We start from the raw sequence: 15,986 nt of genomic DNA on the forward strand, positions 1-15,986 counted from the left end.
GCCCACATAGGTCCATTCAGAGGTGAAAGGTATTCAAAGTCCATGGGCCATTTGTGCCTGGACAGGAGCCATTCCTGTCCTGAGCTCCCCAGCTTAGTGGAACTGGCAGATCATCTTTCCCCCAGTAGTGAATGTATTCCTTCTCCAAGGGTGGGAGAATGGCTCAGGACACACAGGAGGACCTATCTCAGGCCCAGGGAAATCGACAGCCACTGAAGCTGGCTTGGGGGCTGGAGCGTGGTAAAATGAACGCAAGTACTTTGATTTTGCTAAGAGTGCCCTTCTTCTCCGGTTCTGGAAGTGAGTAGGCTGTGTGGCTCCCTGTCTCTCCCTGAGGAAACCGCATCCAGAGTGCCACCACCAGCCCCACCATGGTCCCTCCGGGGAATGATGCCTGAGGGTTCCCGGCAATTCAGGTCCAGCCACCCCTCACTGCTTCTGAACCGTCTCTCCCTCTCCCTGCTGCTCAGTCTGTTTTGTAACTTTGCCTTTGATGTTCAGGGCTTCTAGCTTGTCATATATATAATCATTTCACTTTTTTTTTTTTTTTGGTCTGTGTTGTAAGAGGGATCACCAGATCCCTCCGCCATCTTGGCCCTGCCTCCTCTTGCCTTCATTCTTGAGGGATAGGTTTGCTGGATATTGTACTCTTGGCTCACATTTCTTTCAGCGCTTTAAATATATGATTTCATTGCCTTCTGGCCAGTACTGAATCTTATTGGGGATCCTTTTATGTGACTGTTTGCTTCTCTCTTCACTGCCTTCATGATTCTCTCTTTATCTTTACTTTTTTGAGAACCTAAACCTAACTTTGATGTGTCTTGGTGTAGGTTTCTTTGGATTACTTTTCTTGTTTTAGTGGCCATTCTTAGCTTACAATATTTCAAGCAGTGATAATGTAGGGAAAGCACTCAGGTAAAATTCGACTGCCTGAAAATCGACAGAGAAGGAAATGACAAATAACCCCCCACTACCTCCCCTTCAGCCCCCAGCCCTGAGCACATGGCTGAGCCTGGTGGAGAATGACGATGGGTGGAAGCGCTGAGCAAACACATGTCAACCTGATGTTCCCTACCCCAGTAGCAGAGGAATGTGAGATACATTTTAGAGAGAGGGTCATAAAAACAGTCCTAAGAAAAAAGGATTCAAAGCTTATGGGTTAATCCTCAGCTGTCTGGAAAACTCCCACATGTGTAGAGCCTTGTTTCCTAAGGAATTAGATAAACGAGGCATCACTGAGCTCTTCATATGGGACTGTTGGAGACCTTCTGGCAGGCAAACCTGAGGCTCCTTCAGGAACAACGTGGGCACCAGGAGGGAGAGGGCTGCTCTCTTCTCTGGAATCATGCTGGTCCAGAGGTGTTAGGCCCTTCCTTGCTGTCTGAAAGCAAAGCCAGCTCAGAGATAGCAGAGTCAACAGGAGGTGGGAAAGTTAAACAGAGTCTGATGACACTCTGAGCACCTGGATCCAGCCATGCCCGAAGAACTCATGGAGGTCCCAACTATGCTGGACAGTTCCTTCCTTTTTCTGAGTTGTGTTTTATTACTGAGCTCCAAGCAAGTGACATGAAACACAGAGGCTGGAGAACACTGGTCTGGGGAACCAACTTTGTGTCCCAGCCTCCATTCTGGTGGTTCTGATGTGGAGACATACATAAGCTTTACTGGTGGCTGGCTTGTCATTTCTCGGAAACCGTGGTGGCGTAGTGGTTAAGTGCTACGGCTGCTAACCAAAGGGTTGGCAGTTCAAATCCGCCAGGCACTCCTTGGAAACTCTATGGGGCAGTTCTACTCTGTTCTATAGGGCCATTATGAGTCTGACTCAACGGCACTGGGTTTGTTTTTTTGGTTTGTCATTTCTCTACAAGCTTTCATTTTTCCTGGTCCCTGAGGATTCACTACCCAAGAAGGTCACAGGTCAAGGCAAGAGTACTCAGATACCTGGGCATGTATTTGCTCCCAAAGCTCTTGAGCCCATGGACAGCCAGCCCCAGACTGCCACTCTCAATGACCCTCTTCTTCAGCCTCTCAGCAAACAGTACCCTTTTCGTCAATCCTTCCACTGTCTTCCTTGTCACCTGGGTGCCTGGTTCCCCTCCTCCCACTACCATCCTCCTCGGGTTCCTCACCCTTCCCTTGGGGTTTAGGGCCTTCCAAGATAGCCTCCTTCCCTGCAGCAGAGCCCTTCCCGGATGCTCCACCCCTGTGTGTTTGCTGACTCCACATCTTCTGCAGGAGGGTGATACTTTTCAGCCACCTTCCTCCTCTGCTGTGTTGGGAGTTCCCTTCCCCCCCCCCGGCCCCTCCTCACATCTGCCCTGCTCTGCACCCTGGGGTCTCACCCCTGCCCTCTGACTGCTGCTGGGTTTTGGCCACGGGAGACCCTGCAGGAGTCTCAAGGGCAGGAGGAGAGCAAGGCCCGTCTATCTGTTCACCCCCTGACCCTACCCACGGGCTCCCCACGGGGGGCAGCATCCTCCACAAGGGCCACTCTCCCACCAGGCACCCTCCTCCACTAAGCTACTCCAGGCTCCCTGAAGCACTCATTTCTCCAGGGACTCATCCATCTACCAGGCACCTCTCCTGAGCTCTATGTGAGTGTTCTCGCAGTCTGCTGCAGGGACCCTCCAGCCCACAGCCATCACCAGACTGCCTCCTCCTCCAGGGCACAGCCAGCTTGGGGGGTCCCATGACCCAAACCCACAGGTGCTGAAGAGCCATATGGCACCCATAGCAGGCTGGTCATTTCCCTTTGCAAGCCAGCTCTTCTCCCAGTGGAGGCCCCACCACACCAGTCACTGCGAGGCGATGCCCTGGTTTTCCTCTTTCTGGATGCCTTCCTCCTTATCCTGAGAACCATTCTGTCTCCCGCCACACCTGCACCCTCTCCTACTGTGCTCTCTCCCCACTGCATCCCTGTGCTGGGTACCCCATCTCCTGTGAGCTCCCTGGGGCCTGCACACAGATGGTGCCCAACAGTGCTCACGTGAATGAATCCATTTTTTCTGCCTGCTAAGATGAAAATCATAGATCAAAGCAGTTTTGTTGATTTAAAACATAATTATGCTGAATTGTTAACCTAATAGAGAAATAATTCAAAGATTAAAGTGCCAAATTAATACATCATCTACTAACAAGAAAAAAATTCCACATATCAAAACTCATCGACCACAATAAGAAGAGAAAATATATCCACAAGCAGTTTTTCAATAACTATCTTTGAAATGCCCGAGCATTTTTCTACTTTCCATCTGAAATCGCTGCTCATTTCTTCTCAGCTCGTGGGCTGAGTGATGGGTAGGCTGAGCGGACTTCCGGGACCATTAGCAGCATTAAGCTCTTCTCCTGGACATGCTGGAGGAGCTACAATTAGATTGAGCTATTAAAGGAGTTTCAATAAATCTTTCAGCTTAATGAACCTCAGCTCTCCTTTCTTCCCTCTGCAGGGAAGATCCAGGAGACATCTTGTCAACCAGAAGTTTTTTTCTACAGAACACTTTGGCCTGGCTAGCGTGGTCCCCTGGCACACGGCTGGGGACAAGGTGTGTGTTAATTATGGTGACTTTCTCCTCCAAACGTCCCGAGATTCCTTCTCCCTTCCGCCAACCCAGTTTCCGTGTGTGTGTTCACAGTCACTTACTCACGTGCAGCACTTTTGCACATGTTCCTTATAATCAACCCAAGGCTGCTTGGACAGCTGCATCGCTATTTCTGGACATCTGGGGACTGAGGTAAGCAACCGAATTGTTTTCAATGATCCACAAGGATGCCACATCACTCTGAAGAGTCAGGCTTTCCAGGAGGCAAAGGAAGCGTGGAGGTGATGGCACAGTGAATGATGGTGGAGGTGATGGCACGGTGAATGATGGCAAACAGACTCGGCAGCGTTGGCCAGCCCCTTGCAGCTCAGCACTGTCTGCCCTCAAACCTCAGCTCCTGCAGAAGAAATAAGACTGATGGTGAGGGCGGCCAAGATACCCCGTTGTCCCTCTTGGTGCTTCGGTTTGACCCCGGCTGGAGTAGCCGCAGGCAAGTCTGACTGGCGGACGAGGAGCCGGCTTTTTCCTCCTCCCTCCGCCCCTTCTGGCAAAGCCGCAGCCCCACCCACCCTCCGGGTGCTGAGGATGAAAGAGCAAGACTGCTGGAAGCCTGAGTTGTCACCGGGAGTCTGACAGTCTCCACGCACTGGGTGACCTTCTTCCTTTATTCCAGAGAGAAATCAACTGCTTACTATTTGGCATATTTACAAACCCACTTCTAGGGGAAGGAGTGTACACGGCTCAAACCCATAGGAGGGCCGTCTGGCAAAAATCTATCAACATACAAATCACATATCCACCCGTTTGGGATCTGGCCAATGCCCTGGGTGGATCCTGTAACAGGAGCAGGGCGGCTGCTGCAGCCGGCAGGTGTGACTGGATGGGACCGCCGGTACCCGCCCCGCCATTATTCGCTTTCAGGTTTAGGCCAGATTCTCGGGGCTGCATGATGGGTCCACCCAGCACCAGCTGCTGTGCGCAGGGCAGGGACAGGGAAAGGAACAAAGGGATGGCTGGAGCCCAGGGCCCCAGGAGATGCGGATGCCCACCCCTTGGAGGACACACAGGGGGGTGATGGAGACCTCTCTGAGGCAGAACCTGAGGTTTCTGGAGAGGGAGCCTGCGGCACGGGAGGATGTTTGGAGAGGAGCCACAAGGCTGGGTGCAGGGCAGAGATGAGGGCCAGTTGGGGCACTGGGCTGTTGGGGCCCTAGGGAAACAAGCCCCCGGGCGATGGGGCTGAAGACCAGGACACAGTGTTGGAGCTGGGCAGAAATGTCATGGAAGAGTGTTCCAAGACAGGGTGGCCAGGTGGGGTGGGGGCCTCGGAAGGAGGGGTCATCTGGGTGGGGTACAAGCTGGGCCTCCAGTGAGAGTTGGTGGAGGAGGAGTGGCCGGCAGGGAGGACAGTGAGGAGGAGCAAAGGAGTGTTGGGGCAGAGGCAGCCAGGGAGCAGTAAGAAGGGACAGTGGACAGGGGGCAGCAGGAGGGGACAGGGGAAAGGGGGAGCATGAGGGACAGGGAGACAGGGGGAGCAGGAGGGACGGGGAGAAGGGGCAGCAGGAGGGATGGGGCAGCAGGGGGGATGGGGGCAGGGGCAGTAGGAGGGGGCGGGTAATGGGGCAGCAGCGGTGCAGGGGAAGGGGGCAATAGGAGGGATGGGGCAGCAGGAAGGGATAGGGAGATGGGGGCAGCAGGAGGGACAGGGGACAAGGGGCAGCAGGAGGGGCAGGGGACGGGGCAGCAGGAGGTGACAGGGGACAGCAGGAGGGGCAGGGGACAGGGGACAGCAGGAAGGGATGGGGATGGGGGAGCAGGAGGGGATGGGGGACAGGGGCAGAAGGAGGGGACAGGTATCAGGGGGAGCAGGAGGGACAGGGGAGAAGGGGCAGTACGAGGGTCTGGGGACAGCAGGAGGGGACAGGGGAATGGGGCAGCAGGAGGGACAGGGGACAAGGGGCAGCAGAGGGGCGGGGGACAGGGGGCAGCAGGAGGGGTCAGGGAGATGAAGCAGAAGGAGGGGAGAGGGGACAGCAGGAGGGGACAGGCGGATGGGGGTAGCAGGAGACAGATCAAGGGCCTTCCACTAGAGCCGACATTCTGCATTAAAACTTCTAGCTTCCTAAACTGTGGGAAAATAGATTTCTGTTCTTTAAGGCCATCCATTTGTGGTGTTTCTGTTACAGCAGCACCAGGAAACTGAGACCCCCAGGAGTGGGAAGAAAGGAAAACTGGATTATCACTCTGGGCCACAGAGGAGCCTGCATGGTTGAGTCTGGCTGGAGCAGACAGGGTTTTCTGTCTGGGGTTCACAATTTACCCACCGGCACTGACCCCAGGGTGGTGGGTTTCTCCCTTCCCCCCTTCCCTGTGATTTGCTTGAGCTGACATCCAGGCTTTTCCAGGTAGCTGACAGCCAAGCGGCACCCGGCTGGGGTAAGGAGTGAGCCCCACAGAGCCAGGAAGGGGAGGTGCATAGACGCTTCCCCAGAGCCAAGGGACAGGCAGACCCTAAGGACACCATCTCCTAAGTGATCCTCCAGCCTGACCCAGCAGGGAAGTGGGAGCCAGTGGGAGCCATGGGGTACAGGGGAGCAATGCACTCTGGTTCATCCACGTTCTGTCAGAGGAAATGTCTCACAGCCTGAGTTCCTGAGCATAGTCACAGTGACAGCACCTGGGTACCTGCAGGTCATGCCATACCAAACTCAGCCTTCTAAGAGAGTACATTTAAAGACAGACCTTCACAAAATGGTATTTGTGGTCCATGGGGGTGCCGCCAAAACCAAAACCAATTGCCAGTGAGTCAACTCCAACTCGTGGTGACCCCATGTGCCTCAGAGTAGAGCTGTGCTCTATGCTGGCTGATTTTTTGGAAATAGATTGCCAGGCCTTTTTTCAGAGGCACCTCTGGGTGGACTTCAACCTCCAACCTTACAGTTAGCAGCCAAATGTGTCAACCATTTGTACCACCCAGGAGCTCCACGTGTGGGGTAAACCCCCATTAACCTCAGTGTCAAGCAGCCCAGAATACTCCCTGGTCCAGCCATTCTGGATGATTGGAGTTTCCCATACTTGGTTTGATTTTTTTAAGGAAAAAGTTTGGAACACAGTAGTATTTTTCATTTGGAAATCCTTTAAACTTTTGGGATGGCTAAGGACCCCTTTGAAAATGTGGTGACCAGAAAAGCAGAACTTAACATTGTAAAAAGTATGCATGCTATTGGGGGCTCTGAGGATCCTAAGGTGAGGATCCTTGTGGGGACACCTCCTGAAGACCTCACAAAGCTCAGGTGGACTAACCAGGTCCATGGCCCTGTCCAATGTCACCGTGGGTAGAATTTGGGGGATGTAGGGGCTGCTTGTGCGACTTGAGTGTGTGCTGTCTCTGAAGGGTGACCACAGCTTCATGGCATCTGATGATGGGAGGCTAGTTGGGATCCCCTGGCCTAGTTAGAGAGCCCGTGAAGATCCCAAGAGGCTTAGGGCAAGTGAATGGACTCAGATCTGGAGCTGATTTTTAAGTTAAAAGGTCAGTTTCCCTAGTAGAGGTCCATTGGAACCCAGAAGAAAAATGCCTTGTAGGAGCAGCAGACCCAATACATGCCTCCTGCAGAGACATGAGGAGGGGCTTCCCGTCTGGGCATTCCACGGGGTGAGGCCCTGCGGCTGCTGAGCCCCTCTGTGCCAGGGGCAAAGTTCTCTCACTTGCGCAGCCCCTTCTCTGGGTCCCTGGGAGGGGCCTTAGTAATTTTATGCCATAATTTTGTATTCTTTTTCCTAAAGTGGCTCCCTTATTGTATAAACTTCAGGTCACACAAATCTGCTTCTGTATGTGATATTACAATTTGGCTTTTTATCATCACAGAAGCTTCAACAGAGCCTTGAATAAGTAAATTTGTTTGGGACTGAATTATGTCCCCCTCAGTGTCATCACTAGGGTGTCACACCCGCTCCATGGACCTCCTCCCATACCAGACCATACAGAATCCTTAGTGAGATTTTTTGTCCTAATGTTACTTGTAAATTGCAATTCCCGTACATCCTGGAATATAGTGGCAATAGTAGTGACATAAACAACTAGCAAAGTTAAGATTACACCTTTAAATTACACATCAGATGCACAGCCTAAATGTATTTATATTTACATGGTTAGTGTGGCTTAAGTGAAAATTGAATAAGAAAACAATAGAATTCAAAGTAAAAACATTTAGGAATTACATCAAAACAATGTTCATTTTAATGTTAAACCTTACTGTTACATGAGATATAGATTAGGTTTGCATAATCAATAATGCCCGTATAATACAGAAGTTGTAGACAAATGCATATGGAGATATATTCATAAATGAAATGATACCACGCAAATATACCAGCATTTCAGCACCTGGTGAACATCTCTGCTAAATCAGAACTTTCCTTTCCTGCCTTCAAAGCTGCGTACCTGTGAATGACTTCATCGAAATCCATGCCTTTTGCTAACTCACTTTTTAATGGGTGACTATTGTTTTAAACCATAGTTCAAACTTAAACCCTGAAAATTTCATTAAAGTCAGACATATATTTGTAAGACAGTGATGTTTTTAAAGAAAATTTTTAAAAGATTAAAATGAAAAAAAAAAACTGATTTTAAAATTGAAGTTCTACTTCTAAACATGTATCAAGAAACGCAGTATTTCCCCCACTTCATGTTTTAAACTGTCAGTTTCCCCATTTAGTTATCAAAGAGTTATATGATCAATAATTGTTACACATGTAAGTTGCTTATCAATTTTAGTCATAGAATACAATGTGATATAGTTGTAAATTGCTTAAATGCAATATATCTTAGATTATATGAATAGTAAGAACAAAACTGTGTCGTAAATCTTTCTACCTTGAGTTACAACGTTACTAGTTACGACGTTATCGGTAATTGAGCGGAAGCCTTTTTTTATTTTTCTCCTTTTCCTTTAAATACTACATTATTCTTTAAAAAGTGTTGGATATAGGCTCACAAATACTAATTACCATGATTTTGTAGCTGAAACACCAGAAAATTTGACAAAATCAGCAACTATAAAAACATCGGCAGCAACAAAAACAGCAGCGCGTGCTTGTAAGGGGCGCAGGGGAAACCCGCAGGACTGGCAGCGTCATTGTGACCGGGTGATAATGACAGCTCTGACCCCAGCGCGTTACAAGGTTCGGAAAGTAAATTAGCGTGGGATTTCAGCCTTGTAAGTGTGATACATGGAAGCTGGGCTTAGGAAAAACACTTTTGTTGTTATAACTAACTACAGGGATTTTTAAAAATTTTTTATTGTGCTTTAAGTGAAAGCTTACAAACCAAGTCGGTCTCTCATGCAAAAACTTATATATACCTTGCTATATACTCCTCCTAGTTGCTCTCTCTCTGAGACAGCACACTCCTTCCCTCCACCCCCTATTTTCGTGTCCATTCACCCAGCTTCTGTCACCCTCTGCCCTCTCATCTCTTCTCCAGAAAGGAGCTGCCCACATAGCCTCATGTGTCTACTCGATCCAAGAAGCTCACTCCTCACCAGTATCATTTTCTATCCCATAGTCCAGTCCAATCCCTGTCTGAAGAGTTGGCTTTGGGAATGGTTCCTGTCTTGGGCTAACAGAAGGGTTGTTGACCATGACTTCTGGGGTCCTTCTAGTCTCAGTTGGACCATTAAGTCTGGTCTTTTTATAAGAATTTGAGGTCTGCATCCCACTGCTTTCCTGCTCTACAGGGATATTTTTATAAAAAATAATAAATTTCTGTGGAAACCCTGTGCGAAATTTTTATAGACAGTCATTTTGGTGTCACCCCTCTGACAGTGTCACCCAGTGCAGTCCAGACCCCCTTCTCCCCCCAGTAATGCCACTCCCCCCCAAATACATTTAAGTTCTAACCCCTGTACCTGTGAATGTGGCCATGTTTGGACATGGGGTCTTCGAAGACGTATTCAGTTAGGTTAACATGAGGTCATACTGGAGCAGGGTGACCCTAATCCAATGTCTGACGTTTTTATAAAAGAGACACAGAGGCAAGGAGACAGAGGAAGGATGCCACATGAAGAGCTAGCTACACACTAAGGAATACCTCAGACCACCAGAAGGTAGGAGAGAAGCTCAGATTCTTCCTCAAAGCCTCCTAAGGAATCAACATGACTGATACCCTGATTTGGACTTCCAGCCTCCAGAACTGTGAGACGATGTATTTCTGTTTTTGTAAACCGCCCGGTCTGTGGTGTTTCATCACAGCAGCCACAGGAAGTAAACACACAGTTCAACTTCATACGGTGGTGGCAGTGTAGCTGAGAAGACATTCGCCTTGAAAGTACTGTCGTGGGTTCACCAATACCCAGCCCCCAGAAGACCCGAATTCTCTGGTGCCTCAACCTCTCCTCCACATCAGGGATTTGGTATTTCCTCTCTGCATGAGCTCCTCCATGAGATCAACCTGGACCGGCTGTTCTGTGCTGCACCCAAGTTAGCCTCTTCACTGTTGTGGGCAGAGTAGCTCAGCCCTGGAGCCGTCTGGGGACCTGGCAACCCTGTCTCTGTCATGTACGCACCTCTTCCTGGTGTGCTGCCTGCCACCCCACTGCAGCCTTCTTCCCTCAGCTCCCACGTGGCTCCTGTCTCACAGGAGCATCTGATAGGCTGCATTTAACCTAGATTAAAATGGCTTTAAAATAAGATATTCAAGTCTGCATGTCACTCAAGTTTCCCACAAGTAACAGATGCAATCACCTCCTGTATGCTGACAGCCAGGCAACTTGGCCTCGAAGTGGACGACAACGTTTGGAAGTCCTGACCAATGTGCTGGAAGGGCACGCCAGCCGGGGCCAGGCTGGATGTCATTCATAAGCAGAGTAGATGTGCTTGACAGGCCAGGCGTCAGGGCAGTGAGTGCCTTGCCACTCCAGACAGCAATTTCCGTGTATAGCCAGCACTTCACTGTTTATGCAGATGGGGGCCAGGGATGGCAGGGATCGCTGAAATCAACTCATCAGTCCAAATGAGACGCACTTGGAGAAGTAATTCAGTCTCCCCTCTCCAAGCCCCTTCTAAGTAAGGGAGCTCTTAGAAAACCCACAGCGGGCCACTGGATGAGGACAGTGGGCAGCAGCCAGGTGCCTCCTCAAGGAGCCTCGGGAGGAACCAGAAGATTACCGGTGGAGAAGCCCTGGAGGAACTGAGTGTGTCTGTAAGAACCAAGAGTGAAATGCAAACACACATTTTCCTCCTAAAGTAATTCTGGTCACAAGCACTCTGGAGCCTTTTCCACGCTTGACTATGCTTCAGGCCTCACTGAAAAAGCAGTGGATAGCTACCTGACAGGTAGAGCTTGAGTCTGTGTGTGCGTGCACGCGTGTGTTTGAGTGTGTGGCTGTGTGCGTGTATGGGTATGTGTGAGCATGAGTGAGTGTACATGTCTGTGTTAGTGTGTGTGAGTGTCTGTGAGTGTGTGTGTGAGCGTCTGTGAGTATATGTGAATGTCTGGGTGTTAGTGAATTGCGTGAGCATGTGAGTGTGGGCTGTGTGAGTGAGCAAGTGTGTGAGAGTGAGTGTATATATGTGTCTGCAAGTGTGTGTGAATGTGTGTGAGTGTTGGTGTGTGAGTGTGTGTGTATGTGTGAGTATAAAACCGTTTCATTAACTAGAGGTCTCTGCTTTGGGGCAAGCACACATGGGGCCTTGAAAGGGCTTCCCTGGGCCCCAGGGAACCAGCAGCTCCCGCCTCCTAGAGCCCCGACCTCTGCAGCCACCCCTGCACCCCAAGGCAGAGCTGAGACTTGGCTGCTGCATCCTGATATCTATGTAAGTACACTGGGTAACATTTATTTTTTCTTTGCCTTAAAAAAATATGAGTTTAATGACAGGTTTTATAGCACAACCCAGTTTTCCTCCCATGAGGAGGGAGTCAGAGGGCTGTAAGTGTTCCCTGGAGGGTCTCCATTATCACCAGCTAGAAAGCAAGTGGCCGCACTTGATGTTTCACGTTGCCCATAGCAAATGCCGTGCGCCACCCCTTTGGAGAGAGCCATTTTACCCGGGGGAGCACCGTGGTTAGTTAACGGAGAGCCACCAGGAGCGTTGAGCAATATTTGCATTTTGGCTGGATGTCAAGTACTTGGCAGCTGCTCTGTAAGTGGTGTTTTGGGCATTAAAGCTGCTTGTGTGTATTTTTACTGTTGAACTAGGCTCTGCTTGCTCGTAGAGAACTTCTCATACAGAGCTGAATTGACAGAAGACAGGCACAAAAGAGGTGGGGGCTGGAATCCAGGAGGGGCTGACTGTCACCTCGCTAGCACGGTGGGAGGGGAGGAGGGGAAGAGGGAAGGAAGAGAACAGAAAAGGGTAAACCCAGATGCCACGTGGCGGGAGCAAGTTCCAAACCGATAGCTGCAGTTTTCTCTGAGAAGTAGGAGCAGAGAACCGAGGGTTTCAGAAGACCGAAGAATTGAAGCAGCCTCTGGAGAAGGTGGCAGCAAGAGCTGACACACCAGGATGGCTGGCGGGGCGGCGCTCAGCGGAAGTAGCGCCTGATGCTGAGGCTTTTCTCTGACGGTGCCCAAAAGTGACAGCAGAAACGGAGGAGCCAGAAGCTGGCCCAAGGGAGGTTTGTCTCCTACTTCCAAAAAATCAGCCATTAAAAACCCTGTGGAGCACAGCTCTACTCTGACACACATGCAGTCCCCACGGTGGCGTTGGACATGATGGCAACTGGTATCTTATTGTTTCTTAGTATTTCATTATATAGATGTACCACATTTTGATGATCCATTCACCAGTTGATGGACATTTGAACTGTTACCAATGTTTGGCAATTATTCAGAAAGTTGCTTTAAACATTTGCGTACAGGCTTTTGTGTGAACATAAGTTTTCATCTCACTTGGTAATATCTAGGAGTGAGATTACTGGGTCATATGGTAAGTGTACCACCACTCCTCTGTCAGTTTGTCATACTGTCGTGGCTGGAATACTGGAAGCTATGCCACTGATATTTCGAAATACTGAACTAAAGAAAAAATTCAAACCTTGAGTTGCAATTTTCAAGGATTCGATGGTACTGAAGGAAGAAGTCCAAGCCGCACTGAAGGCATTGGTGAAAAACAAGGCTTCAGAAATTGACAGAATGCCAACTGAAATGTTTCCACAAATGGATGCAATGCTGGAAGCTCTCACTTATCTATGCCAAGAAATTTGGAAGACAGCTACCTGGCCAACTGACCGGAAGAGATCCATATTTGTGCCCATTCCAAAGAAATGTGATCCAACAGAATGTGGAAATTATCAAACAGTATCATCAATATCACATGCAAGTAAAATTTTGCTGAAGATCATTCAAAAGCAGTTGCAGCAGTACGTGAACAGGGAACTGCCAGAAATTCAAGCCCGACTCAGGAGAGGTTGTGGAATGAGGGGTGTCGTTGCTAATGTCAGATGAATCTTGGCTGAAAGCAGAGAATACCAGAAAGATGTTTACCTGTGTTTTATTGACTATGCAGAAGCATTCAGCTGTGTGGATCTTAACAAATTATGAATAACAAATTATGAACGGGGATTCTAGAACACTTAATTGTGCTCATGAGGAACCTGTATATAGACCAAGAGGCAGTCATTCCAACACAGCAAGGGGATATTGCATGGTTTAAAATTGAGAAAGATGTGTGTCAGGGTTGTATCCTTTCACCATACTTATTCAATCCATATGCTGAGTAAATAATCCAAGAAGCTGGACTATGTGAAGAATAGCAGGGCATCAGCATTGGTGGAAGACTCATTTACAACCTGTGATAAGCAGATGACACCACCTTGCATGCTGAAAGAGAAGAGGACTCTAAGCACTTACCGATGAAGATCAAAGACTACAGCCTTTAGCAGGGATGACACCCCAACATAATGAAAACAAAAATCCTCACAACTGACCCAACAGGCAATATTATGATAAACAGAGAAAAGATCGAAGCTGTCAAGGATTTCATTTTAATTGGATCCACAATCAACATCCATGGAAGCAGCTGTCGGAAATCAAAGGACACATTGCATGGGGCAAATCTGCTGCAAAAGCCCTGCTGAAAGTGTTACAAAGCAAAGATGTAACTTTAAGGACTAAGGCGCATGTGACCCAAGCCATGATATTTTCGATTGCCTCATGTGCATGTGAACGTTGGACAATGAATAAGGAGGACCAAGAAGAATTGATGCCTTTGAATTATGGTGTTGGAGAAGAATACTGAGTGTGCCATAGACTGCCAGAAGAACAAACAAGTCTGTCTTGGAAGAAATACAGCCAGAATGCTCCTTGGAAGCAAGAATGGCAAGACTTTTTCTCCCATACATTGGACATGTTATCAGAAGGGTCCAGTCCCTGGAGAAAGACATCATGCTTAGTAAAGTAGAGAGTCAGTGAAAAAGAGGAAGACCCTTGATGAGATGGATTGACATAGTGGCTGCAACAATGGGCTCAAACCTAATAACAATCGTGAGGACGGCACAGGACCTGACAGTATTCAGTGTTTTGTTTTGTTGTATGTAGGGTTGCTATGAGTTAGAACTGACTCGATAGCATCTAACAACAACATCAACAAATATACATATATATAGTCCTTTAGGTGAAAGTTTACAGAGCAAATTAGTTTCTCATTAAACAATTTATACACAAATTGTTTTTTGACATTGGTTGTAATCCCTTCGATGTGTCAGCACTCTCTCCTTCTCCACCCTGAGTTCCCTGTTTACATTCATCCTGTTTTCTTGTGTCTTCCTGCCTTCTTGTCTTTGCTTTTGGTCAGGTGTGGCCCATTAGGTCTCCTAGACTTGATTGAACTAAGAAGCACGTTCTTCACTGGTGTTATTGTTTTATAGGCCTGTGTAAACTTTGACTGAGGGGTGAACTTCGAGAATGATTTCAGTTCTGAGTTTAAAGGGTGTCTAGGGGTCACAGTCTCAGGGTTCCTCCAGTGTCTTAGTCATCTAGTGCTGCTATGACAGAAATACCACAAGTAGATGGCTTTAACAAAGAGAGTTTATTCTCTCACTGTCTGGTAGGATACAAGTCCAAATTCAGGGCGTCAGCTCCAGAAGAAGGTTTTTGCTCTCTGTTGGTTCTGGAGGAAGGTCCTTGTGATGCATCAGTCTACCCTTGGTCTGGCAGCATCTCAGCACAGGAACCTCAGGTCCAAAGGACACGCTCTTCTCCCAGTGCTGCTTTCTTGGTGGTATGAGTTTCCCATGTCTCTCTGCTCACTTCTCTCTTTTATGTCTCAAAAGAGATTGGCTTAAGACACTACCCAATCTTGTGGACCTCATGATTATAATTGCCGCTAAATCCATTTTATTACATCATAGTGATGGGATTTCAACACATAGGGAAATCACATTAGAAGATAAAATGGTAGACAATCATACAATTGTACAAGGGAATCATGACCTAGCCAAGTTGACAGATATTTTGGGGGGACACAATTCAATCCATGACACTTCAATCTCTGTCAGACCAGTGAATCTAATCCTTTTTTTGTGAATATGAATTTTGTTCTACATTTTTCTCCAGCTCTGTTTGGGACCCTCTATTGTGATCCCTGTCAGAACGATTGGTGGTGGTAGCAGGGCACTATCTCGTTTTTCTGGGCTCAGGTTGGTGGAGGCTGTGGTACTCGTAGTCTGTTAGTCCTTTGGACTAACATTTCCCACGTGTCTTTGATTTTCTTCTTTCTCGTTTGCTCTAAATGTGATAGGACCAGCAGATGTATCTTAGATGGCTGCTCACAAGCTTTTAAGACACTAGACACTACTCACTAAAGTAGGATGTAGAGCATATTCTTTATGAACTATGTTATGTCAGTTGACCTAGATGTCCCCTGAGACCATAGTCCCCAGAGGTCAGTCCTGTAACTCAGTCCCTCAGGGTGTTTGGATGTGTCTATGAAGTTCCTATGACTTTGCCTTGGTCAGGTTGTGCTAGCTTCCTCTATAATGTGTACTGTCTTTGCCTTCACCAGAGTTACCACTTATCTACTATCTATTTAGTGATTTCCTCCCTCACCCTCCCCTCCTTTGTAACCATCAAAGATTGTTTCTTTCTGTGTATAAACCTTTTCATGAGTTTTTATAATAGTGGTCTCATACAGTATTTGTCCTTTTGTGATTTATTTCACTCAGCATAACGCCCTCTAGATTCATCCATGTTGTGTGATATTTCACAGATTCATCATTGTTCTTTCTTGTTGCATAGCATTCCATTGTGCGTATGTGCCATAATTTTTTTATCCATTCGTCTGTTGATGGGCACTTAGGCTGTTTCCATCTTTTTGCTGTTGTGAATAGTGCTCAATGAACATGGATGTGCATATGTGTATTTGTGTGATGGCTCCTATTTCTCTAGGATATATTCCAAGGAGTAGGATTGCAGGATCATATGGTATTTCTGTTTCTAGCTTTTCCAG

The sequence above is a fragment of the Elephas maximus genome, chromosome 13, assembly GCF_024166365.1.
Source record: "Elephas maximus indicus isolate mEleMax1 chromosome 13, mEleMax1 primary haplotype, whole genome shotgun sequence".
Lineage (NCBI taxonomy): Eukaryota > Metazoa > Chordata > Mammalia > Proboscidea > Elephantidae > Elephas > Elephas maximus.